Here is a 25,393-nt window from a genome sequence, read left to right as displayed (position 1 = left end):
TTTGGGTGCCTTAAAGACAAAGAATAGGGTGGTTTGACAGTGGCGTGAAATATCCAAGCACCCCTCAATGTACATCTCTTGTCCACTGTAAAAAGTCTTAATTCAGACAATTTTTGCTATTTGTGCAAATAATTGAGCAGCAGTCAAATGTGCTAAATGCCCATCATTACCATTAATCTACATTTTGTGTCGACGATTCGCCATCCATGCCTAGCCTTGGCATGGAGTGTGGCTGTCCTCAAGGTAAGAGGAGTTTGAGTGCTGGAAAATGATACAGGAATGGAGGAGAGAGAAATAATAAAACATTACTAGAAGGAAAAATGTAAAGAAATGCTATAAGGTAGAGAATATAGTAAATAACTGACAATAGGAATGAAATAGTGAGGGGATAAAAAAAAGCAAAATCATTTTTGGAGGAGAAAAAAGAGCAAACACTCATCACCACTGATAATTGCAGTTTTCCGAAAAAAGGAAAATACTGAAAAAGCTCTGCTGAAATACACAACAAATCATAACGACAAATAGGAACATATAGAGATACAGACTCCATTGACAACCGTTTTCAGAGAAAAACATCTGTTATTGATCCTCTCGTAGGCTGGTCCCATAGATCCAATGAGCAGGAAAAGAAGAGTCAGGCACAACATGAAGTTCCTCTGTAATCTCTCTCACCTCTACTCAGAGGCCACACTCTTAGGGCAGGTGATGTGCTGGCAGCATCTCTGTGTCAGAATCCCTGTGGGTGTTGTCTTTATTGCTGTCCAACCCAACAGTGTTCACCCAGCACAAATAATACACAGTGCATGTTGGCTCAAGTAGTCTAACAAAAGGTGTTGTGTTTGCCCTCAGAAGGCTGATGCTTCTTCAAGCAGCAGTGGGCATGCGGTGTATGCATGTTAGCATGGCTTAGGCAGTACTTGAGATTAGGCCTGGAAAAATCTAGATGGGTCCATTCTGAATTACTTTAGTTAGGTCTTAGTTATTTTTTAATTTCTTGATACACCTATATTTGCTGGTGATTCCAGGTTTCAGAAATTCTCAAACTGCTTAGTGATTTATGATGACCCAGTAAGAGAATGATAAGGACCAAAGGGATAAGGATGACAGCAAAAAGGCGGAGGGGTAGAGAAAGAGCATAGAGAGACACCACTAAAACTGGACCAGTGCTGAAAAAGGGGGGAACATAATGAGCAGCTAGCCAACCAAATAACTTGGTTGGTCCAGAAGTGACTGTGAGACCAACAGCTCACAGTATAATGTGGCAGGTGCAGAAGTATATGAGGTGAATGAATTCTGAGATGGGGCTCAGGAAGGTTGGCACCACCACCCACTCACCGCATAAAAATAAATGTTGAGTTTTTGTACGCATCACAATCTGTTCTTACTCAATAATGCATATAAACTTTGACCAGAAGTTAGATGGGCCCTGAGATTCAATGTTAAAATTACTTATCTACAGCCTCGTTGATAGCAGCAGGGGAGTCAAACGCCCTCTAACATTACATACCCTTGAGGATAATATTTTTAAAATCAGAATGACAAAGGGCCTTATGCTGAGCTAACAAAGGTTCTCATGCTGAGCCTGTGCTATAAGTTAATAAGCCCCTTCAGGTTATATAAGGTTCGGATAATTCTCTAGTCATTCCCCTAGCACATATGACAGTATCAAAATGTGAGAGCCCAGGCTATCATTGAAAGTAACAGTGCAATCCTTTGCTCATTCTTGGCTTTTATGAACTCTGAGTTGTTTTAAGTAAATATCTCTGCAGAACAAACTGTGATTGCTTGACAGTCCACTTCCAGCTACAACATGTTCTGTGCCCTCTATTTAAAACATACCTACTTGTGTATCCTGGAGGTGAAGTCAGTGAGTGGCAAAAGTTCCTATTAACCCAATTAATGGCTACAAAAGTGGCTAATTTATGAATTGGGGCAGTTGTGAACTTGCAAAGACACACCATGTAATTGTTTTGCAAGGTGTGGAAGAATGTATGCGTTTGAGCTTGCTGCAGGAAATGTTTGTTTTAATATCAGGGAAATCAACAGTAAAAACTGGCCCAGTAGACCATACAACAGGCCCGCAAACAGCCCAAACAAATGGCCCACACACTGATCTGGGAGACGAGCCCTACAGGCACTGCCTGATTGCCCTACAGGCTAGTCCAACTCTGATCACGGATTGCAATAATCTAAATCTGAAGTGTGACCACATCATATCACAATGGTATTTGACTCTCTGAGAGGAGAAAGCCAGCTCCAATATGTCAGGTCCTGAAATAGGAAATTGAATTCTAGCCTACAGCATGAGCAAATCAGACACGCATCAAATCAGAATTAAAAAGCACTGGTCCGGCGCAGTTTGAGTGCCAACTGCATAAGTTATCTTTTGTGTATTTGTAAAGCACGCACTAACACCTATGAGGGTATCCTGGCGCTGAGCAGGTGTGTGCGCCTTGCCCTGCCTATGGTAGGTCGGTTACTTGAAAAATCAGGTCAGGAGAGGAAGAGGATCTGATGTGAAGTGGGAGTCAATTCCATGCTTCAGAAGTGATGTAATCATCGCTCTAGGATGTTCAAGAAAGGACTCCAGACCTGGCTTTTCGAACGAACAGATCACCACGAAGCAGTTAGCAACTCTAGCACCTCAAGACCCTCAAGGGTGATTTGCCATGCTATATAAATCCCTGATTGAATTTAAGTGAACGCTTGTCATCTAAATGGCCTTCCTGCAACCAATGTCAACCTGAACTGTATCTTCATTCAGTCTGTTGCAGTGTGCTCAAACAGATTTGGTGCAAATTCAAGTATACCACAAGTGGATTCAGCCAATCTGGTGTCTAGAAGCAGGGCTGGAGGAACGTCTCATCACTTAAGATATGGTGAGTTTAGGGAAGCAATACTCTAGACTTGCTCACACTGAGTTCATTTTAGGGAAAGAAAGGCTGGAAGTACTTGCAGAGTGTGGGGCAGTCTGGAAGGAGACTTGTCTTAATGTTAGAGATACATGGCTGATTTGGAGAATACACTCAGCAACAGTGCATCTACAACAATCTACATTTCCCCGGAGACATGGTCACCATCCTGGATATCTAGGTATATTTTCCATGTGACCCATTGTGTCTTTGCAAGGCAATTGCGATACTACAGCCAGAACTTTGCTAAGAGGATGTAGGATTTCTTTGCAAAGAAGAGCAAGTTACTTACTCCTTTTCAGGTAGAGACGCAATCTAACCCCATATTCCGCACCATGTGAATGTCTCCCAGGTGGCATATCGGTTGGGTAGATTTCAATAGCAATTCCTTTGTGTATCATGACATGGTGTCGTAAGGCTCCATTCCAGATTCATTCCTGCCTAAAATGCAAAGTCGGGTCACTATATCTAATTCAACTTCATGTGTTGACTTCAGCATCTTTCTAATCTCTGTCTGTGCAATCTGCTGTGGAGCCCTTATAAACCAAAATTTAGCAATGTGCAGATTGCTAGCTTAGCTTTGTGGTAAACTAGAATATGTACCAGAAAAGACATTACTGAAGGGAAGTAACTTGTTCTTCTGAAAGAGACTTCTAACCACAGATTCCCCACCTTGTGAACAGATACCAAGGCAGTACCTTTCAAATTGGTGTGTCTGTAGAATGGCACATACCTGTAAGTACTGCAGGACAAATCTGGGAGGTTCCCACCAAACCTGGCTATGCTGCCAATAGTGCTTTGTAAATATGCGGAGGAACATCCACGTAGCTGCCTGGAAAATGTCCAAGACTAGCACACCACATTCCATTTCATTTGTAGCAGCCTTTTTTCTGTGGAGTGAGTGTGCAAGCCTTCTGTGGACTGTTTCCCAGCTAGCCCATAGCAGAGCTTAATGCAAAGGACAATCCATGGAGAGATAATTATCTTTCGCGCTGCTTTCCCCATTTTAGCACCAGAGAAAACAAAAAGCAGAACATTGTTTAGAAAGTGATCTCTGGTCATAATGTAAAAACTGAGGGACCTTTTTGGATAAAGCTGAGGAAGCCATTCTTCTTTCTAGGATAAATTAGGAGGGCCATAGTAATGGATTATCGAAGGCTGCAACTACCTCAAGCAGGAATTCTGCTGTCATCCAGAGGACACGAAACCAAGTATCACATAACATGACCCACCAGAAGCATGTAGGAAGCCAAGAGGCCAAGAGGTCAAGAAGCCCTCACCCTCATTGCAACCCAGGACAAAGGCTGAAACATCAGAATCAGAGCCTGAATCTCCTGGATTTGTTGTGGTTAAGAGAATGCACGGGAAAGCACTGTGTCCCAGATTGCTCCATAAATGGGGCCATTGGGAATGAGTTTGGTGTGACTTTGACACGTTGATGAAACAGTCCAAGGATATCCTCAGGTCAGCTGTCTGGAGTTGATTTACAACCATTTAAGTTGAGTCAATCTTCAGTAGCCATTCATCAATGTACGGGAAGGCAGGTATTCCCAACCTGCGCAGACTAGCTGCAACCAACATTTTTGTGAACCCAGGAGGTCTGCTGGTAAGGCCAAAAAGAGGGCACAGTTAACTGAAAGTGCTCTTGGCCTACCTGAAACTGCACGTAGCTTTTGTGGGATTGCAGGACCGTGCTGTAAAAATAGGCATCCTGCAAATCCAATGTCATTCTCCAGTGTCGTCGGTCCTGGACCACTCCACAAAGGCCTTAGGAGACCGGCCCCATTAAAACACGTTTGGCCAGAGAGGCACATGTTCCCAAAACACCATAAATTCAGATGCCATAGTAAGTTAGGAACACTCAGCTAATCAGAACACAGCATGCACACTACCTGCAGTGATCACATGCTCCCGATGCCGGACATCTGGAAATGTATCCACTGGCCCCACATTGTGTTCATGCAAAGTTGAGACCCGTCTGCGCTTCTTATCAAATGACCAGATATTATTTGCCCATGACTAGGCCCAGATTTCTGTCTCCGTAGGATTGTACTAATTACTTTATAACACTTCATGTAATGTATAAAATGACACACAGTCTTTAGACCCTGACTCTGTTGTCTGCTTTCCCAGCCGCTGCATTTAAGTAAACACATTTCCAGATATTGCCAAACTTCTCTTGTCTTTTATTTTTTCAGGGTATATTCACATTCAAGCAACATCTTGCTGAGCCTGATAGGGGAGATTGGTTCATCGAGCCTGACTGCAGCCAGAGAAACAGGACCCCACACACACTGATTTATATCTGTGCAGCAAGAACGGTGAGCAGGCTACGCAATTGATTGGACGTTCGGCTGAATTTGCGGGACAGAGGTCTGTCCTGGAGCAGCTGTCAATGGGTAAAAGACTATATCTGATGCTTACTCCCAGCATTTGACTTATGGCAAACTAGAAAGAAGCACCAAAACCTAACCTGAACACCCTGACACTAACTGAAACCTGACATATTGCCTAGTTTATGTGTCCAAGTAGTCGAATCAGGGCAATCCAGCGGAGGTCAATTTTCGTTTATATTCAGCAGGCAAGGAATACCAAATACCAAAATGAGTAAGTGCCTTTTGTGAATGCCAAAATGAGTAAGTGCCTTCTGTGAATACCAAAATGGTAGTAAGTTTAGGATTTTGTCTTAAGTTAGTTCTGTGAATCGGGCCCAATATTTCGGCCTCGTTTCTCCCTCCTTACTTCACCTCACCTCTTCGATCTCAACCCTCTCTCTCACGCTCTATCTCCATTTTTTCTAAGGTGTTCTAAGGGTAACGCTACCATCAAGTTTAAGTGAATTTTTCTTTATTGCTAAAACCCTGCCACATGCAGGAATAGAGTTGAGGAGATGCAGTTGGGCCAAGAGCATTCAGTAACTGCCTCAAAGCAATCTAGAAATACACATAGCTAAGAAGTGACACTTGCTCATATGAACCAAACCTAAAAAAATAACGCCCTTCCTTTTAAGTTTAAAAAAATACAGTTGGACTGTGTTTATGCTCCGAAAGTCTGACACTGAGATCCTGAATCTTCAACTTGCTCTACCATTCTCCTGGTTAAGAAAGGGAGTAGTTCTTTCTCCGACTCCCACCCAAACAATGACCACATCTTGGCCTTTATGAACACTCTACCTCGGAGCAAAGCACTCTCAGTTTTAACAAATTATGAATCCTTGTAACCATAACCCTGTTATCTCATGAAGTAGGTTCCAGTGCATTTTGAACGTGGGTTAATCCTACCAACAGAATTAAAGAAATTGGGTGAAACAGATACTTATTTCTGCTTTTTTTATGTTTTCCTACTTTTCGCAACCTTTGTGCAAAGCTAACAGCTGCCCATTAGTAGACTGAGAAGGATGCTTGCCACAAAGATCTGCAGTACAAGAGGACTGAATCTGAGGAGAGCGATAAAGTTTATTGTTTTGATTGACCCTTTCGTGTTATCTTGTACAGTGGCGAGCAGCATGACTCGTGGGTGGCCGGGCGGGGGAAAATGCGGGGAGGATGGTCGCTGGTACAAGGGGGCCCATGCGAGGATGTGGAAAACTAAAAAAAAGGAAAAGAGAATAAACATACCTTCCCACCGGGTTCTGCGTCTCTGCTCCTGCTTTCCTCAAGAATCAGGAAGCACAGCCAGGCCCCACTGACCAAGCACAACGCTGCAATGCAACGTTGTGGTTGGTTTTTAGCATCCTGGTTTGATGCTTAACCAGGGAATGAGGGCCTGGGCATGTTCTCTATGCAGGCTGCAATGCAGCGTGCATGGAGAATGGAGAAAGTGGGCATGACTGGTTTGGGTGGCCCGGGAGGGCCGACCAAAGAGTCATTGTGCACTTAAGAGTGGTTAAACCACAAATACCCTGCCCTGCTTCAAGAGCAGAGCAGCCCCAAGCAAAGAAAACATAAAATGATATTAACTTCTTGCACTGCTTGAAAGCAGTGGGGTGACTCTCCTCCGCCATAGCGTACAGTATACAGTATACAGTTCCCCGAAACAGGGGTTGAAAACGGACAATGAAATGCACTACTTCCTGTACGGGATATGTATTACTGATGTAGATACATAGTGCAACAGACCACAATAGCAGTAGCCCCTGTTAGAATGCCCATGTTGGAGCTACCTTAATTTCACTCTTTAAGACCTGTGGGATCTGATACACTACGGGGAAGCAAGTGTTTGCCCGAGTTACGATACCATCGCCTACTGAATCCTGTCCAAGGACTTGGCTTGTGGTGGTAATACCTAACTCCCTTGTGCTACAACATATGAGTCAAGGTATATAACTGAGCAGTGTCAACATAATAAGACATATTTGTGGCTATTATATTTACAATTGTTGTTTTTTTGCATTTATTATACTGTCTGGGACTGAACTATGCCACACAATTTGAGCCATGTCCCATTGCTATAGAGTTAAGCTCTTGCAATAACAATTGAGTTTTGTTTTGAATCTGCAGTGAATTTTAATCACTTTGCTTAAACAAGAAAAAATGCGTGTACTAGAGGCTGTGAACTTTTTTAATCGCCAAACAGGAACTAATTAGTCCTGTATATTATAAATTTCTTTGTTTAAAAGTGTCATATCATGTAAACTAAGGACTGAATATGTAATAACTCAAAGCCTTTATACATAATATGTGAATATTCTTTATGCTCTTTTGTGTAATATACTGTCTATATTTCAACAATGTTACGACATTTGAATCTTGTCCCCCCGCCATAGGGCTAAAATTTCAAAAAAAATACGGTGTTGTGTTTTGAGTTGTTCATTTTTTCTCAGCGAATAAGAACTGATCGGCTTGGATACTACTGATCTCTCTGTTTGAAGCTATCATTATGTGCAATTTTTGGGGCTTAACATGTAATAGCCCGATGATTATGTTGCCGCAAATGGACTATGTTTGTTTAAATTTCGCTATAACATCATACGCAGAAGTCTCTAATAATTTTTTGGAGAATAGAGTTTCCTTTTTCAATCCCTTGCACTCTGCTTCTCTGACATACCACACAGTCATCGACGTATGTCATTTTATGAGGCACTAGGACTTAGCCTCCTTTTGGCCTTGGAACGTATCGGGCATGGCTAGTATGAGGATAAGGTAGGTTTTTGTTCGACTGTCAGGTTCAGACTGTGAACAATAAAGAGTCAGGACGTAATACTGAACCAAGATTAAGGGGCATATCACCAAGCTGGCGATGAAAAATTATCGCCGCTTTAGCGTCCGTTTTCGGACGAAAAGTGGCAATAATTTTATCGCTTAATCATCAAGGTCACGCTAACGCGTGATTCCTTGCTTTAGCTCCCTTTCCCATAACGCCCACCTTTGCATCTCTAATGAGATGCAAAGTGAGCGTTCCGTCCCAAAATAACTGGAGAAATGTCGCTAAGCGACATTTCTCCAATTATCAAGGGAATCACTAATTGGCATAGTGATAAGAAAAGTAGCGCTAACCACAGGTAACGCTACTTTCCTTACGCCTTCTTTCACCGTGACTTAGCCATTATATCGAATCTAAGGTGGATATAATGGCTAAGTATGCCCTGCCTTATCAGCAAGCTAACGCCAAAATGTGTGAGATTATCGCTGGATTTCCAGCGATATTCTCACTTTTGGCTGTTAGCGCAAGGAATTTTATCGCTTTTGAGATAAGTGTTGCTGATAGCACGCTATCTCAGCGATAAAATTCCACGCTAGCCGGCGATAATTATCCTAGCGCTAAGTGCGCTTAGCGATAATTATTGCCGACCCTTTCTGATATGCCCCTTAGTACGTCACGATAGTAGTTATGCCTGGAGGTCTAGTGTTGCAAGGAACTCATACACAAGCACGTAGCGACTTCCGGTAGCCTGGAATACTTTAAGTTAGGTGGGTAGACAGGAAGAGTTGAATGACTTTTTTGGGACATGGGGCTAACCCGATAGGAATACTTGTAAGTATGTTTTCAGAATATTGCTTTTTCCTAACTGATCATGTCAATGCAGATCGGTTAAGGGGTTGGAATATTGGCAAGAGAGTAATGTATATTTGGATGCCGCAATTGGGTGAGGGTATTTTTTTTAAAACAGTTTCCCTTTGACTTTAAGTTTGTTCCCTGACACTTTTGATTTGGGCTTGGGTCGATTATATTTAGTCAACGCTCTGGAACATATTAAGGTACTCTGAAGCTCACTTGGTTAACCGCAGCAAGCGCATCTCAATTCTACTTCTTTTTTAAAAGGGCTGCCAATTGACTTTAAGGGGCATATCAGCAAGGCTAGGCGATAGAATTATTGCCGCTTTTGCGGCTGATTTCGGCCGAAATGCGTTGATAATTTTATCGCCTAATTAGCAAGCTCACGCTAACGCGTGAAAACTTGCGTTAGAGTAGGAATTCCTAACGCCCAGCTTTGCATCTCTAATGAGATCCAAAGTGGGCGTTCCTGACCTGACATGACAGGACATGACATGACATGACAGGAGAAATGTCCCTAAGCGACATTTCTCCTATCATCAAGCCCCACGCTATGAAGCATAGCGGCAAGACAAGTAGCGATAACCCCTGTTATCGCTACTTTCCTTACGCCTGCTTCAGGACTGACTGGCTAAGTTTGTGAGTCCCTATCATCAAGCTAACGCCACATTGCGTGTCACTTGAAATCCTGATGCCAAAAATCTCCCCCTTGTTGGCAGCTGTCCAGATAATATTTTATGTTATGTAGAAATCCCATAGAAGATTGGTAATGACAGTGCATTCCCATTGCTGTAAAGCTATAAGGATTAGTATAATGTTTCAAAAATGAAATAAGGTGCATGCTGTGTTGAATAATGCATATGTTCTCAGGGCCACCACCCAATTCCTTGACCTAGGTTTCCAACTAGCCAAGCACCAAATTACACACAAATGGAAATCACCTGCCCTCCTCCATGTCCATGTGGGCTCAAGCACTACAAAAAGAAGATACATTGAGATTGAGCAAGTATCTCCTTGCACCCTGCTATGATACTATAAGGACTCATTTCCAAGCTGCTATTCTACACTCAGTTACATCCCCTAGACGATCATTAAGCACTGCTGCAGACATAGGCCCACTAGCTGCACACTGATTGCAGAATATACTATAAAGACTACTTACCATTTGCTCTTTTGTTTACCTCTAACTGATCTTGTGTTGCAAATGGTTCATTTCAGCTTAATGGATAGGTGGAGAACTGTTCCCTGGTTAAATTTTATTGTCCTTGTTTCTTTCCTTAGATTTGTTAGATTTTTTTTGTTGATATGGATCAACCACACTGACTTACAATTTGGGGTACTGCCCATACAATGATCTGTTCCCATAAGCTACATGTCCTGTGTTCTGCGGAAGGCACTGATTAACATACCTTCACATGCTCCGTTGTATTTATTTGCTGGTCAATAAGGCATGTTGATTTATGGTTCTATGCCTGTTGAAACAACTATATTGCTATCTAAATAAAAATGTTCAATAATTTCCAAGTCAATTAATACATTTATCCTGGAAACCAGAGAGGTGCATTCCACAACAGTCTGCGTCATGACAGCCATATGCTCTTTTTGCACCATATTCTACACTATAGAATGTCTTAGAATGACCACGCTTCACCATTACAGCACTCCATCATTCCAGCCCCATAATGCATCCCACTTCTTAAACATGAAAAATTAAGAAATACTAGTTTATACCATCAATGATGAAAAAGGGAAAAAATTGTAGAGATCGGGGAACAAAGAACAAGTCATTTTGCAAAACAATCCAAGCAAGAGAAATAAAATGATAAGAGAAATAAAGAAGTCTTTTTTCTTTCAATCAGAGTTGCAAAAAAGTTGCATTTGGGCTGCATTAAATCTGGCTCTCCCTGTGATTTCCTTCCTATCTCTGTGCTGCAGCAGTTTGACCTGTCAATGCTTACAATCATTATGGAACTCCTAAATACTACTTTAAAGCAATCCCTGGTTCGTCTCGAATGGAAGCACGCAATGGTTATTCCATTATTGAAAAAGGCCAACGCTGACCCTACTGTGTCGTCTAACTATCGGCCAATTTCCTTGCTTCCTGTATTTTCTAAAATCTTGGAGAGGCATATTAATGGTCAACTATCTTAGTTCATTGAAAAGAACAAGATTTTACATTCCTCTGGTTTTCGAACCGGTTATTCTACGGAGACGGCTCTTCTTGGCGTAACCGAAATGTTGCGCCGAAATCTGGATGCAGGCAATATGGTCGCACTTGTCTTACTGGATTTAAGTTTGGCCTTTGATACGATGTCCCATGCCATCTTGATAAAGGCTCTACAATCTATATGGGTCACTGGTTCTGCACTTAGCTGGTTAACATCTTTTCTTACTGACCGTACGTTTCAGGTTTTTTCTTCTGCAGCAAATTCCAAGACTCATTCATCCCCATATGGAGTCCCCCAAGGGTCTATTCTTTGTTCTTTAACATATATGTTAGACCCCTGGCAACGGTTGTTGAAGAAGCTGGGTTGTCGTTATTTTCATACACTGACGACACTCAGATTATTTTTTCACTTTCTGCAGGAAAAAAATCAGAGCCCTCTGCTCTTCGGGCCGGGTTGAGCAAAGTGGCATCCTGGATGCATGCCAATTTTCTCAAGCTGAATGGTGAAAAAACGGAGGTTTGGGTAGTGGGGAAAGATAAAGAGCTGTGGGGTCCTCAACATTGGCCCACAGAAATGGGTGCAGTACCTCAGCCTTCTCATCATGCTCGCAACCTTGGCTTTATTATTGATGACTCACTATCTATGCGTCATCAATCCACGAAGGTTGCTGCAACATGTTTCACAATTCTAAAGTGGCTGAGAAAAATTGTGTGGATGCTCCTTAGCCCTACTCAGAGAACCATAGTCCAGGCTCTTATTACATCTAGACTGGACTACAGTAACATCCTCTATCTGGGAGCCAATAAAGATGTTATCCGAAAGCTTCAGAGAGTACAAAACTCAGCGGCCAGATTGCTTTGTCGCACTCCGAGAAATGCTTCTACTTCTGCTTCTTTGAGAGATCTTCATTGGCTAAAATTGAGAATCGGATCAAATTTAAAGCTCTGAACTATCTGTTCAGAATTAAACACGGCACAGCTCCTATCTTTGTGCAAAATCTGGTCCATCTTTACTTACCTTCTTGCACTCTCCGATCTACTACTCAGGTTACATTTCAGGTGCCAAGGATTCGACTTGCCCGCATGGGCGGCCGTTCCTTTTCATATTTGGGCCCTGTTCTATGGAACGCTCTTCCGCTGTTTCTTCGTACTCAGATGAATGTCACATTATTTCGCAAATCCTTAAAAACCTGGCTTTTCAATAAGTAAGCTCCTCTCTACTATTCTGCTGTTGCCTCCGTCGGGCGCCGGGAAACCCTTGCGGGTAGCTGTTGCGCCTAGATATACATTTAAATAACATAACATAACATAATATGCCCCAGGGAATTTATTTGAAAAAACTCACTTGCAATAGAAATCAAATATTAAAAGAAAATACAAGATATGTACAAATGTTGCTACATCACATGGAACTGTTAAGTCCACCTTGTCTCTGCGGGCCTAGTCCTTCAACTACTCATGTGGATTCCTACTCCTGTTATAGTCTGTGATAAAGTTATCCTTTTGGTCCTGATCACCCCCATTTTTGCTTGCTACTGGTGGTAATATTCTCCCTCGTCTATGCTTTCCAGAACCAGGGCCAGTGCACTGATATGAAGGCTATGCAAATTAAATCTAATTATATTATGTACTGACAGACTAGTTGTAAGTCCCTAGTATATAATAGGCCATGTAGGTTTAGAGACCCATCAGACTTAGTGCACTAAAGTGTCCACTACTGTGTTCTCTGCTGTCATTTTAAAGGCAGGACAGCCTTTCAGGATGCCTTAACATTACATGTATATGCAAATTCACTTTGGATTTAAAGGTAGTCTCAATCTACCTTATCTTTACATATATGTCACCCTAAGGTCTCCTCCAGATGCTCCAGGAGTCGGGTGCCTTATAACAATAAGCACAGACATTATAAACAATGTTTTCTAGGTCCCGGTGAGGAAAAAACTACCAATTCCGCTTACCCCATTGTTGTGAATGGCTCCATAGGCTAACATTGTAATATTTTATTTAACTATAAATATTGGTCGGAGCCATGGAAAAATATACTTAAGCAGGATGTGGGAAGGTATTGTGCCACTGTTAGATTTATAATAACTATTACAGAAAATAAATTATTGAACTTTCTTCTCTGAGATCCAAAGCCCAGCTTTCCAGCTGCTTTCTTCTGATTGGCTAGCTGCCTCCCAAGTTTTGGCAGTGCTGCCTGGTGAGGTTAGAAGTGTCCTATCATAGGACACAATAGGTTTCCTTTGGGAAGAAAAATACAAGCTGCAGAACAGATGACAGGAAGGGGGTGAGGGGTAGCCTAACTGATCTTCAATGGGAGAATGACATTTTCGGACACGACAGACCCACCCCACATCCTGCTATCTCAGTCACACAGGAGCCCCAGTTATAAGATTAAGGTGAGGGTTGGAAAGGGAGTGTTTAGGAAAAGTAGACACACCAGTAGGTTGGGTTAGCCTAAACCAGCTCCCTTGGAGAGATTTTCTCCATGTTGGATTTTGAGAAAATTGTGCTTTCTGGAACAACAATGTGCCACACTTTGGAGGAATTGGTCCTACACCTGGGTGGCACCCTGATTCTCATTGGTCAGTGGTGCCCGCTGCTTGATGCCCATAAAGCTGGGAATGAATAAGGGAGAGCTCCATAACTCCTCCGATCTAACAAGAAGAAGAATGACTGCCCTGCAGACTCCATGGCCTACATCAAGAAGACTGCACTCACCAAGACTGCACCTGCTGCCCACTGCGGAACTCAGCACCAGAAGGACTTTGCCTGACTCTGAAAGTCTAAGGAGTTGACTCCCTGGGAGATACAGGTCAACAGAGCCCCCCTGCATCATCTCCACCAGGAGTACCCAGCCTGGAGTGCATCCAACAGACTTTTAAGGATTTGGCAATGTGCATTGTGGGTATTGTAGTTCAGAAATTCCAACTACTATTTAGGAAATTCCAGACCCTTCTATTTGTGTTTTGGACACTTTGAACCCTGAAGGGTAACTTCATGAAGTCATTCCAAAAGTTTGGAGAAGTTTAGACCAATGTTTGGAAAAAGCTCCATACTGTGACCGACCCAACATTGAGAGTCAAGCCGGCTACCTTCAACTGCGACCCAGCCTGGAATTCAGGTGCGTCCCAGTGAAACTCAGGAGCTCTAGGATTTGACTGGGGCCTCACAAAAAATGGAAACAGCAAACCCACACCGAATCTGGCCTGATGAAGTGGCTTGCTCGACGTCAGGGAAAAAGTGTGCTGATCAAATTTTGACCAAGGCCTCCCGCTTAGTGTATTTGACTAGGCACCATCACATTCATCCTCAAACTTTGACCTTGTACCAGTCAAAGGTGACCAGATGTCCCAAGGTGGTGATACATATTCTTTAGCACTAGAAAGTGTCTATTCTTTAGCAATTCATATCTCTGGTTCCCTAAATTGGAGTTTTGTTGTTTTGGTGCCTATTTGTTCATAAAAACATAAGCTATTTTTATAAGTGGAAGTTGGATTTTTATTGTGTGTTGTGTCTTAATAATTTAATATATTGGTGTTTCTTAAATGCTCCTAAGTTACTCCTGCCTGCTCATTACCAACTACCAAGGGTTGAGCAAGTGAGTAATTTATTGATACCTTTACATACCCTTCCATTGGGCTTGTTTCATTATTACTAGTGGTAAGCCACTACTTATCACTACTAATACTTTACTTTCTAACACTAATACATACTTCATTGCATAGGTGGTGTCCCATTCTATTCCCTAATTCTATCTTCAAAATAAATGTATTTTCAACTGCCATCAGATCGTCTAACAATGTAATCAAGGTGTCACATTTTACCATCACTGCATTCTACAAAATGGTCACCACTTCCATGGAATAAAAGCATTTTACTTTTCACCTCTGGAAATTGGCCATGTTCTTTCACATGATCCTTCTGCCTGAGCTGGATTTCAACATCCTTGGAGTTATTTTCTAAATATTTTGCAATTGGGTATTTGTTATGAGATTCCTTTATTTTGCTGCATATGGTTTCCAGAGACCAGTGTTTAACATTTGCCTTGAAAATCTATACTGGATTGTAATTAGTTCTTGAATTCCATCCATCATAATGATGAAAGGAGTCAAATCAGTGACCTCATTCTTGAAAATTGTAAGCAGACACCATTTTATCAACCTGTGTTTTCCAATCAATGTTGTTTTCTAAGGCTAATTGAAGCAGATCAATTAACTCTTGCAATTAGACCTTTTGAATAGTGCTCCTACAGGACCCATATTGTCATCCGCCATACACTTCCAAGGGAACATTGGTGCCATTCTTTCACTGTGGGGGATCTCATCATGCCTAATGACTTGCCAGCTATAAAGCAGCAAGTACACTCTCTCAATAGTCATTTAATTGGCAAGACTACACCAGCCACCAAAACAGATTTTTTTTCAACACGTTTTGATCTGATGATGCCAAAATAACCTTTGTGTCCCTAGAGGAATAACTCTATCACCTCTCACAAACATGTGATTTTTCAATGCTAATTCTGACCTAACCTCCCAATAAGGTTTAACCAGGTTGTCCAATAACGCCTTACATGGTCAGCCCTTACCCACATAAACCCATGACCCATTGCAAAATATCATCCTTGCTGTATTCGCTACACCACTTCACCCTACTGATAGCTGGTAACCCACCATCATGCACAAACGTCCCCAGATATTCATTCCATACTTCATCTTCACATAAACATTTCTGCTACAGGTTGATTAACACGTTTTCCAATCTTACATCATTCTTATGTTTGCGTTTGCCAAATAATAATAGGTTGTCCTGAATGAACATAATGACTCTTTCCTTTACATGAAAGAGGTTGAACCTCAACAGCTGAAACAATGCAAAAGTCGATACCAAGCCATTCATTTAAACTGAAATCTGGTCTTAAGCAGAGAATAGACCTATCATAGAAAACCACTTGTCATCCCTGACCAAGGTCTTCATTTAATTAATTTTAGATAGGGAGGCCAATATTATTGCTAAGATGGTGCTGTGCCACTAAAAACGGGAACATCCTTCAAATGCGTCAATAGGCTCAAATAAATCCAAAAATACAAACTTCTTCCTATTCCTTTGACACTTCATTCTTAGCATTATTGGAATATTCCTGATTTTGTGAACTTTCCAACACATATCTACCTTTAAAATAATTTTGTGCACAAACCCAAACAATTTCCCCATTGTCTTGCTAAAACGTTTGAGAAATGATTGCAATACTCCATTACCTACAGTATCGACATTGACAACCATCAAAACGTAATCCTTATTATTAGGAGCAAACTTTGGACCTAATTTGCAAATGCTAGTTACACTTTAGAGTACGGCATATTTTTAAGTAAGTTGACTGCTTTTTGGTTATTTCCAAAATATGAGTGTAAATTTACATCAAAAGTGTAACATACCTGGATTTTGTAAATAGCCAAACGTACTCAAAGGTGTAAATTACTCAAATGTGTATAGCCCCAATGCCCTTTAATTTGGACTTTTGGAGTAAATTTACACTCTGATTTTGTGAATAGCCAAAAATTAAACATTCTCAAAAATGTAAATTACTCAAAGGTTTACCTTTGTGAAACAGGCCCTATAGGTATAAATATTTGTGATCAGACCATCAAAAGACTGAAGGGCCTTTCTGCCTACATACAAATTCCAATATATTTGCCTGTAATTCATGTTGAACCTCAATCATCGAAAACCAAGCATAGCAATCTGCTTACCAATATTACCTTTAGGATTAATTTCCATTTTCAAATGTGTTGTTCGCCTCACAAACACATTTATTCTTTCAAACCTCCTCTTTAATAATTGTGTTGGGAGACCCGGAATCAGCTAAAATGTTTAGGATGTCATCCAAAACTCTGAATAGTGTCTGCATCCATCACTGCCTTCCACATTCAAGACTAAATTGCCTCTGAAACTCATAACATTCTCACTCACATCAGCCTCATCATCCTCCTTCTTTCATTCTCAACCCCCACACACTTAGGGCTTCATAACGATGTTGGTTGGAAAGGCTTCGAAAGGCATTTGGTTCGTCCAAATCCGTGTCCGAAGCCTTGTTTCCGACCGACTCAGAAACATTTCCTACTGACCTATTACGATAGTCGGAAACCGTTCGCACTTTCCATCTCGGTTCAGACTCGCGTCTGAAAGGCATTCGGAGAAACTGAGTCTGGTCACAGCCAACTTGTACGGCTCCACGGACCGAATTTCCAAAAGAGCAATTACGAAGCCGGATTCAGACAGCCTATCTGAATCAGTTTCTCTGACACAGATCGGCTGTCAGAATCTGACTTTGGGAGCCCATAGCAGGCCCCCCCCTTCACCCAGTGCCCTCCGAATGGGGCCCATGTTGGCACCAAAGGAAACCCCTTTTAAACTTTGCACAGTGTGGCAGGCACCATGGGGTTCCCACCAAAGGGTTAAAGGTTTTCCTCAGCCACCCCTTTCTGCAATGGGAGCCTGTGTTGTTGGTTGGAACACAGGATCCCATTGAAGTCAATGAAGTACGATCGAACGGTGATCAGAAACATCGTAATCTGTCGGTCGGACTCCCCAAATCCGATTCAGTCGGAAAACATTCTGAGACCGAGTCGGTCAGAATGCTTTCTGACCGACATCATAATGAGGCCCTCAATATTTTCCACCCACTATTACAAAGTGGCCCACAACATGACTGCACTGCATGTTTGCTTCTCTGCTCTGCTGGACATTTGTTGCTAGAAACCTACTGTTTCTTGATGTCACAACAGTAACACATGCACTGCTCCTTGTATTCCATGTTTCTTTAACATACTTTGTGTTGGGTCTACTCTCTATTGTGCATTTCATTTCACTAATGACCTCACCAACTTTGACATCAAGTTTTAAGGCACAAGCACACCTTCCAGATATTTCCTCCTTATGGATGATGGCCAATACATTCTCTTAGGCGAATTGCAATTTACCCATAAGAGTTCCTGCATGACAGAATTATGTGTGTGCATTACCGCTTGGTCCCTAATTAAGTAGTCGTGCATGGTGCTGAATTCACACTCAAATGCCAAAGTTTTTACCTCAGTAATTTATACATTAATGGACTTGTGGTAATCCTGTTTCTTTTGGAAAATCAAATTTATCTGATTATGCCAATGCAGACTTTGAGTGCAAGATAATGATGTAATATTGCAGAATTGAAAACATTAACACCACCCAGATTAGCTAGTTTATTCATTTGATTGTACATCTTCAGCCCCTGTGGACCCAGGTAATGTAATAAAATTCTCTTCTTTAGCTTGGGAGACATACTGCCTAGTTAATCGATGACACTTAAATAATTAAAAAAATATTCTTTTCATTCCTCCCACAGCTAGGACGGTTCCACTCCAGCCAGCCAGAAGGCTTGAGGGACACTTATTGTTAAATTGTGGTTGCTCATGTTTGTACACTCAATGGAATTGTCCAGTTTCCACACTTCACTAGTGTATTGAGCTATTTCACTATGCACTATTCACTATTAATGCTACACAGCATTGCATATTGCCCACAATATTCTAGAAATTGCAGTAAGCTTGTTTATGTGTCAATCGTTAAAAAGTACTGCGAAAAATTAATCTTTTCCTTTTTTCCAATTAAATTAACAAGAATGCAGACTAGTCTTTTGCCCAACCAAAGATTTGCAGAGGAAACTCTTATCTCTTATGGATAGCAGACTGCATGAAATTCATTGAAGAAGTATTAACTGTGGACGGTGTAGAATACAAAAAAACATGAATAAATCTATTGTTTATGGCTTGCCTGACATGCATCACACCACATGAAAATTCAAACTGGCCATCATGTAAGGTCATGCAGAGTGACCATACGTGAGTCAAAGACTTTCTGGCCTCTGACATTGTATCACTTATAGAGGTCGGTGTTTCAAAAGCCAACACTGTTGAAACACAAGCTCAAGGCAGCTTTCCAGTGGTTTCTGAGGCTGCACAATTCATCAACTGGCTCTTTTACAAACTGCTACTGTGTTTTCCTTGATATGTGTATAGCAAAAGCCTATAGCGTGTTAAATCTGCTGTATCATGTCAGCAGTTACAGCATGAAATTACAAATGGTGATTTCTGTTCCAGAATTCTTCCATTACCACACTCCGGCTATATAAAATAGCACCATAGATTTCTTACTGCATGCATGAACACCTCCCAAGAAGCAAGGCCAGTGGTCACCACAATGTTGCATTGAATACCACACATGTATTTTCTAAGTTAAGCAATGAATTTATTATGGAAACCCAGAAAGCATCTAACCACTGCAGCCTGCTTCATGTTAATTCTCTGCTCTCTCCGCCCCATGTTCCACCCCATGGCATGGAATATACTTCCTCTGTGTCACCACCACAACATTCTAATATTCTAGCCTGATAGCTGTGTGTTGGTTTTAATCATTTGAACTGCAGAGTTTATGTTAATTGTGTGTATATTGAGATTACAATTTAAAGTTATTTTTAATTTTTTTTAGGTTCAGGTTTATTTTCAGTTGAAATGTATTTTTTTTCTATGCTAATCTGTGTAGAATAAATTATGGTCTTTATTTAATTAATAATGTTTAAAAAATGTGTTTTCCATAAAGGCACTGTGTCCTTTTGTTGTAGCTGCAGTAAAACTTTTCTTCTAGACTTGTACGTTGTAACAGCATAAAAACTGTTTTGCATTTGGTATGTGTAATTGTAGTGTATATTACATGTGACAAGGTGCCGAAGCACTTTGCGGACACTACTCTATGACAGAGTCCAATGGCAGTAGTTAGACGAGTTAAAGCATTAGTTAGTCATGATACTTACACTTTGAAACAACCAATTTTAAGTATTTAATTAGAGCGAAATTGTGCTGTCATGCTAGTTTCAGGTATTTGAGTTACTAGAATACTCCACACTATTAGTAACATTGTCATGCAGATGGGAAATATCTTGAATAACAGTGTTCAGTCCACCATTCTGTGAGAACTAGAGAGGTTGAGAAAGGTTCTAGGTGTACATGTTAATAGGGCTGGCTCACTGCTGACCCCAGATAGCACAATTACTCGTGACAGTAACTGACTCTTTTAATATCGTTGCTAATCTTGTTATGAATAAACATCAATCCAGAGATATAAGGCACAAACCTTTAACTCGATGATAGTGAAATGACTTTTACTCCTTCATCCCCCAATGAGAACATGCAGCCAGTGCAACAACTACAGACTATTTAAGATATGCGCAGGAACCATTGTTTTACACGTCCTTCACTCCCATGAGGAAGTGGCACTATACTCACGGTCGCCTGGGAAGGACGAGCAAAGTGGCTTTATGGAGGAAGCACAATTTCCAGATTGATTACAATGCCTCTGTTCTAGAACTTCTCTTCAACTCTTAAAAGTTGCCTGAAACTGAAACTTAGTTTCCACAGTTGCAACAGTTTCATTCTCTTTTGAGATGCTATCACAGAACACCTTTTAGGATCTGTGTAAACCTATTCGCCAAAGCTCTCAAAAGATAAACTCTTTAGTTGTCTAATGGTGATTTTCTCCATTAACCTATTTGGAACCTTTTTGTTTGAACTAAAACCAACTTGGCAGACAACTTTAATTCTTTGATTTTTTACATTTTTAATGAAGTCTCCTCACAATCTGGAGTCTGGCTTCACACTTGTTCTGTTTAGTTTATTATTCCTGGACTGGCTGTTGAACTGGCCATCACAGGGCGCTCACCAGAATTTACTAATTCATTTAACTTAATTTTTGACCCTTTTGTTTTCCTAAGAGAACCTTTCCTAATGCTACCAGTGATCCCTTGTCCAGCTTTACTAATTGCTGAAATCTCTTCACCTCTAAAGCATAATGGATGACCCTAGTAGTGTTGGGTTAGACTACTTACTAAGTCTGACAGTAGCCATAGCTCACAAATTCAAACACCCTGAGCCTGTATGGCAGTCATATGAAGCATAATATGCTGAGAGCTTACAGATTCTCCTCTGGTTTTATCTTGATGAATCTGTGTATGACTTTGTCATCTTGATGGAGTAGCTTCATGGAGAACTGGTGCCATGCAATCACCCAGCCATGTTTCAGTGGGAACTGAGGTTGCAGAGGTCAGTGCTGTGGTGTACTCCGCTTTGTCAGAGTACTTACTTTTCTGCTCAGAGAGATTTTAAGAGATATGGTAGAGTTAGTGTAGGTCATATTGTGCAAATCTTGTGTTATGAATTCAGCTGGAGCGATGCATAAGAATATGTTATGTTATGTTTGGAATGTGACTGTGCTCAAAAACAAGATCTCTAAACCCGATTGGGGGTCATAGATAAATATGATTTTGCTGTTTAGGCAGTATCACCTATTACATGCAGAGGATTTTCATGTTATTCATGTCCTGCCATGACCTCACCCCATGGGAGAGCTAAGGGGGAGGGGTCTCAGGATTAATGTCTCTGTTGTCAATACAGCTAGTACAGCATCCTAGGCTCTGCTATTGATGATTGTATCAGTTAATTTCGTTTTTTATTTGGTTAATTTCTATAGTAACGATTTCAGCAGCTCCCATTGTCGTTTGTTTGATGAGTTATTTCAATTTATTATGGGTTTGAAATCTTTGTTGAAGGGCAACATCTCCCAATTATGAATTTTAATATGTGGGGATTTTAATGCAAAGTTTGTTAATGAGCCAAGAGATCTTGATTCTTTGAACTCAGCTCCTGATATTGTATTATGGGATGCTAGGGGGTTGAAGTTGAGGGACTCTGTTGCCTGGTTGGATCTTGTGGATGTAGTTAATTATTTCTGGGGTTCTAGTCCACATAAGCCAACATACAGAGGAGGGGGATGAACGTCAACTATCGATTATATATCTGCCTCCAAATATTACCTGTAGTCGTGTCTTAATAGCGCCATGATAGAGAACTAATGTAGTGATCACAATGCTCTATTAGTTGAAGTAGCTCTTCCGTTAGGGATAAAACAGCGATTACTTGTGATGGTATTAATCATCATTCTAAAGATGTCCTTAGGTTAGTGTGGCATCTTAAAGACCATATTGCAATGCTGGACCGTCTTCTCAAAAATAATTCATGGGCTTTCTTGGGGTGCTTAGATGAAGGCTCAGGAGATGTTTTATTTTCTTGTTATCAGCACTTGTGTGCTTCCATTAAGAATTCTTTGATGAAACCCCTCGATCCTGTCTCAGAACACCAGGGCTGGTTTGATGCAAAATGTTCAGCTGCCAATCGCCACCTGAGAAAGGTGCTGGCTGCGATTCCTAGGGATGCCAGGGTGATTTGGGAGGCCAGACAGGACCATAAGCTGGTCATTAAAGAGAGGAACATTTTCTGCATCAAAAAGATTGGGACACTCTTGAATTTGCAGCTGCCTGGAATTGCAGTAAGTTATTCTGGGAGGAAATCAACAGTCTTCAGCAGCGAGACGCTTCACGTAATCAACCCCAAATTTGTAATACCTCAGGCCAGGAATAGGTTAACCACTTCACCTATATATCTCAATTAGAGAAATATAAGGAATGTGAAGGTATGCTACAACAGTATTTTACCCACACAACTCTTCTCCAAGTTACTCTGCAGGAAGTAGAGGATGCAATTCAATCCAGTGTATGTGGTAATGTTCTGGGCCCCAACGGGATCCCGATGGATCTACTTACATACTATAAGGACATATTGGTCTTTTACTCACAAATTTATTTACCAACGCTTTGTGTAGCAGGATTCTTGAGTCCTGGACCCTCTCTACAATCATGTTGATTTTCAAGAAAGGTGATAGAGGTTCGCCGAAATGTTATATACCAACCTCCTTTGTTGATAGTTCTGGGAAGATCCTTGGGAGGATTATTTTTAATTGACTGCAGATATGGGCCATTATGAACAAAATGTTACCCCCTTGCCATAGCTTTTATCCTGTGCTAGGGACAGTGGAGCAATGCTTGAATTAACACTTGATGGTGAGTAAGTACACAATTGCTAAGCACTGCCCATTGTACCTTGCCTTTATGGACCTGTCATCTGCTTTTGATTGTGTAAAAACGAGTAAATTGTGGCTAAAGTTAATCAAATTAGGGGTAGTGGTCCCTTTATTTATATTTTTACACACCCTTCATGAGGAACTAGGGTCAAGGGTATGGTATGAAGAGTTAAGGGAATTCTTGGATGGCTTCCCGCTAGCAAGTGGGGTGCCTTTGGGAACCCCTGCTTTTTATCTCATTTATTAATGCTTTGAACACTCTCTTAACTACCTGTACTTGGGATGGGTCTAAAATTGTAAACTCTGCTGTCCCTGCATTATTACATGCCAACTATGTGTTTATGATGGCTAGGACATCCCATGCTCTGCGTACTTTAGTCAAATATTTTGTGTCATTCATGGGTAACCTTGATAAGAAACCTAATTTTGGAAAATCCCATATAATGGCCTGTGGGCTGGTAGGAACATCTTGACATCCTTAAACCTGAATGAACAACACCTTAGAGTAGTTCCAAATGTTTGTTATTTGGGTATGGTGTTCATTTAAGGAAATTACAGGCAGCCACAAGTGAAGAAGCACATCTGAGACTTGGAAGAGTGGCAGGTTCTCTTTGTAATCAATCCAAGAAAGAAGGTAGGACCACCATCTCTCCCTATTTTAAAGTCTATAAAATGCAACATATGGGGCAGGTGTGTGGGGACATCTTAATATTTCTGCCACCGAGATAGAAGAAAATAGAACTTGCAGGCGGTTCTTGAATCTCCTGCTCTATAATGCTAATTTAATTTAGATTGTATTTCAGATACCATCAAACTGGCTCCTCTCCTGCTTTGGGTGTGTTTATGGGGTAATAATGAAACAGGTTTTAAATGATCAGTGATAGTGAATTGTTTTGGCCAGGATAAGGGACTGTCAATCCTGTGGTTGAAATATGTCAGTAAATATTTTTCTGACAATTGTCTCCCTGGATTGTTTAGTGCCCTTGGTTCTATTATTAAATCTGATAAAAGGGTAGTCAAGTCCAGGTGTACTGAATATTTTTCCACACAAAGAACCCATGAAGCTCTTAGAAAACATACAGTTTGTAACCATACTCTTGTGGCAGGAGATATAGTACTATACCCTACTTTGGAGCTCACATATTGGTAAAGGTCCATTCTTTTAGATTTAGGTCTAGAGCGGTCAGGCGCTTAATGTGCTTTTCTGACAAGACAAAGGTGTGGGGCAGTTTATTACCTCCTTGCCCCTGCAATGGAACGGCAGAGCAATCTTTTTTGCATTTTACCGTCTTTTGCAGCTTTTATCACAATTTCTTTCAACTGTCTCACACCCACTTTGAAAGCCTTACTTAATTGCAGAGTGGCATTAATTTATCTTCAAATGCTAAATAGTCCAGTTATCTGCTACAGTGTTTGTTGTTTTCTGAAAATGGACATCCAGTGCAGAAAGTCAATTGGGGGTGTTAGGTGGGAAGGTCTGCTGTGTCTGCTTGGTAAATGCACTTTAATAACAGCCCGTAATGCACAAGTATATGTATTTTTAAACAACTGTTCATGATTTTTAATGTGTGCATAACATGGGTATATTTGGATGGATTGTTTGTTATTTATGACAAATGTTTTTAAAGTTATAATGTATTGTTGCATTTTTTATGAGCTTTTATTATCTTTTTCCCAAAGTTAAATGTTATGTTATGCAGATTTGTAGAGCACCTTATCACCTGGAAGGGTATCCTGGTGCTAAGTAGGTGTGACTCTAGGCATACCTACGGCCTAGGGGATTACTTGAAAAGCCAAGTTTTCAGCACCTTGCAGAATTCAAGAAGTGAGGAGGATGCTCTCATGTGTAGCAGCACGTCATTCCTCACTTTAAAAGCAATGTCAGAGAAGGCTTGACTGCCAGATATGGTTTTCCATATGCATTGTATTTGTGCAAGTAGGGGTCCAGACGAGCGTATCTGTTTGCAATGTTTGCGAAAGTAGATGCAATGGTTGAAGTCTGCTGGGCCAGTGCTATGTAGTACCTTGAAAGTGTGGGTGAGGATTTTGAATTGTGCTCATATGTGACTATTGTGCCAGTGGAGCTCCTTCAGGTGTTGTGTGAAATGAGTGTGACGAGGCGAGCCACCAAGTTCTTAATGGTCTGCAGCCTTCTGGTGAGTTTCTATGTTGATACCAGCATAGAGTGTTCTTGTAGTCCAGCTTGCTTGTAACCAGGGTGTGTGTGACAGTTTTCTGGGTACTGATTGTGAGCCATTTGAAAATCTTCCTTAGCATCTTCAGAGTATAGAAGCATGAGGCAGTGACAGCCTAG

General features: G+C 41.1%; 1 long non-coding RNA gene across 1 annotated transcript in view; it reads left to right on the top strand.

Moving 5' to 3' along the window:
- LOC146830351 (uncharacterized) overlaps positions 1-25,393 on the top strand; it is a 110,055-nt gene that overhangs the window by 58,291 nt on the left and 26,371 nt on the right. The window contains exon 2 of the long non-coding RNA XR_014961150.1: positions 5,111-5,233. This is a non-coding gene — a long non-coding RNA (uncharacterized LOC146830351). The remainder of the gene's footprint in view (positions 1-5,110; positions 5,234-25,393) is intronic.

This window comes from Triturus cristatus, chromosome 5_1 (genome assembly GCF_964204655.1).
Source record: "Triturus cristatus chromosome 5_1, aTriCri1.1, whole genome shotgun sequence".
Taxonomy (NCBI): Eukaryota; Metazoa; Chordata; class Amphibia; order Caudata; family Salamandridae; genus Triturus; species Triturus cristatus.
This window is presented reverse-complemented; position numbering and strand designations above follow the sequence as displayed.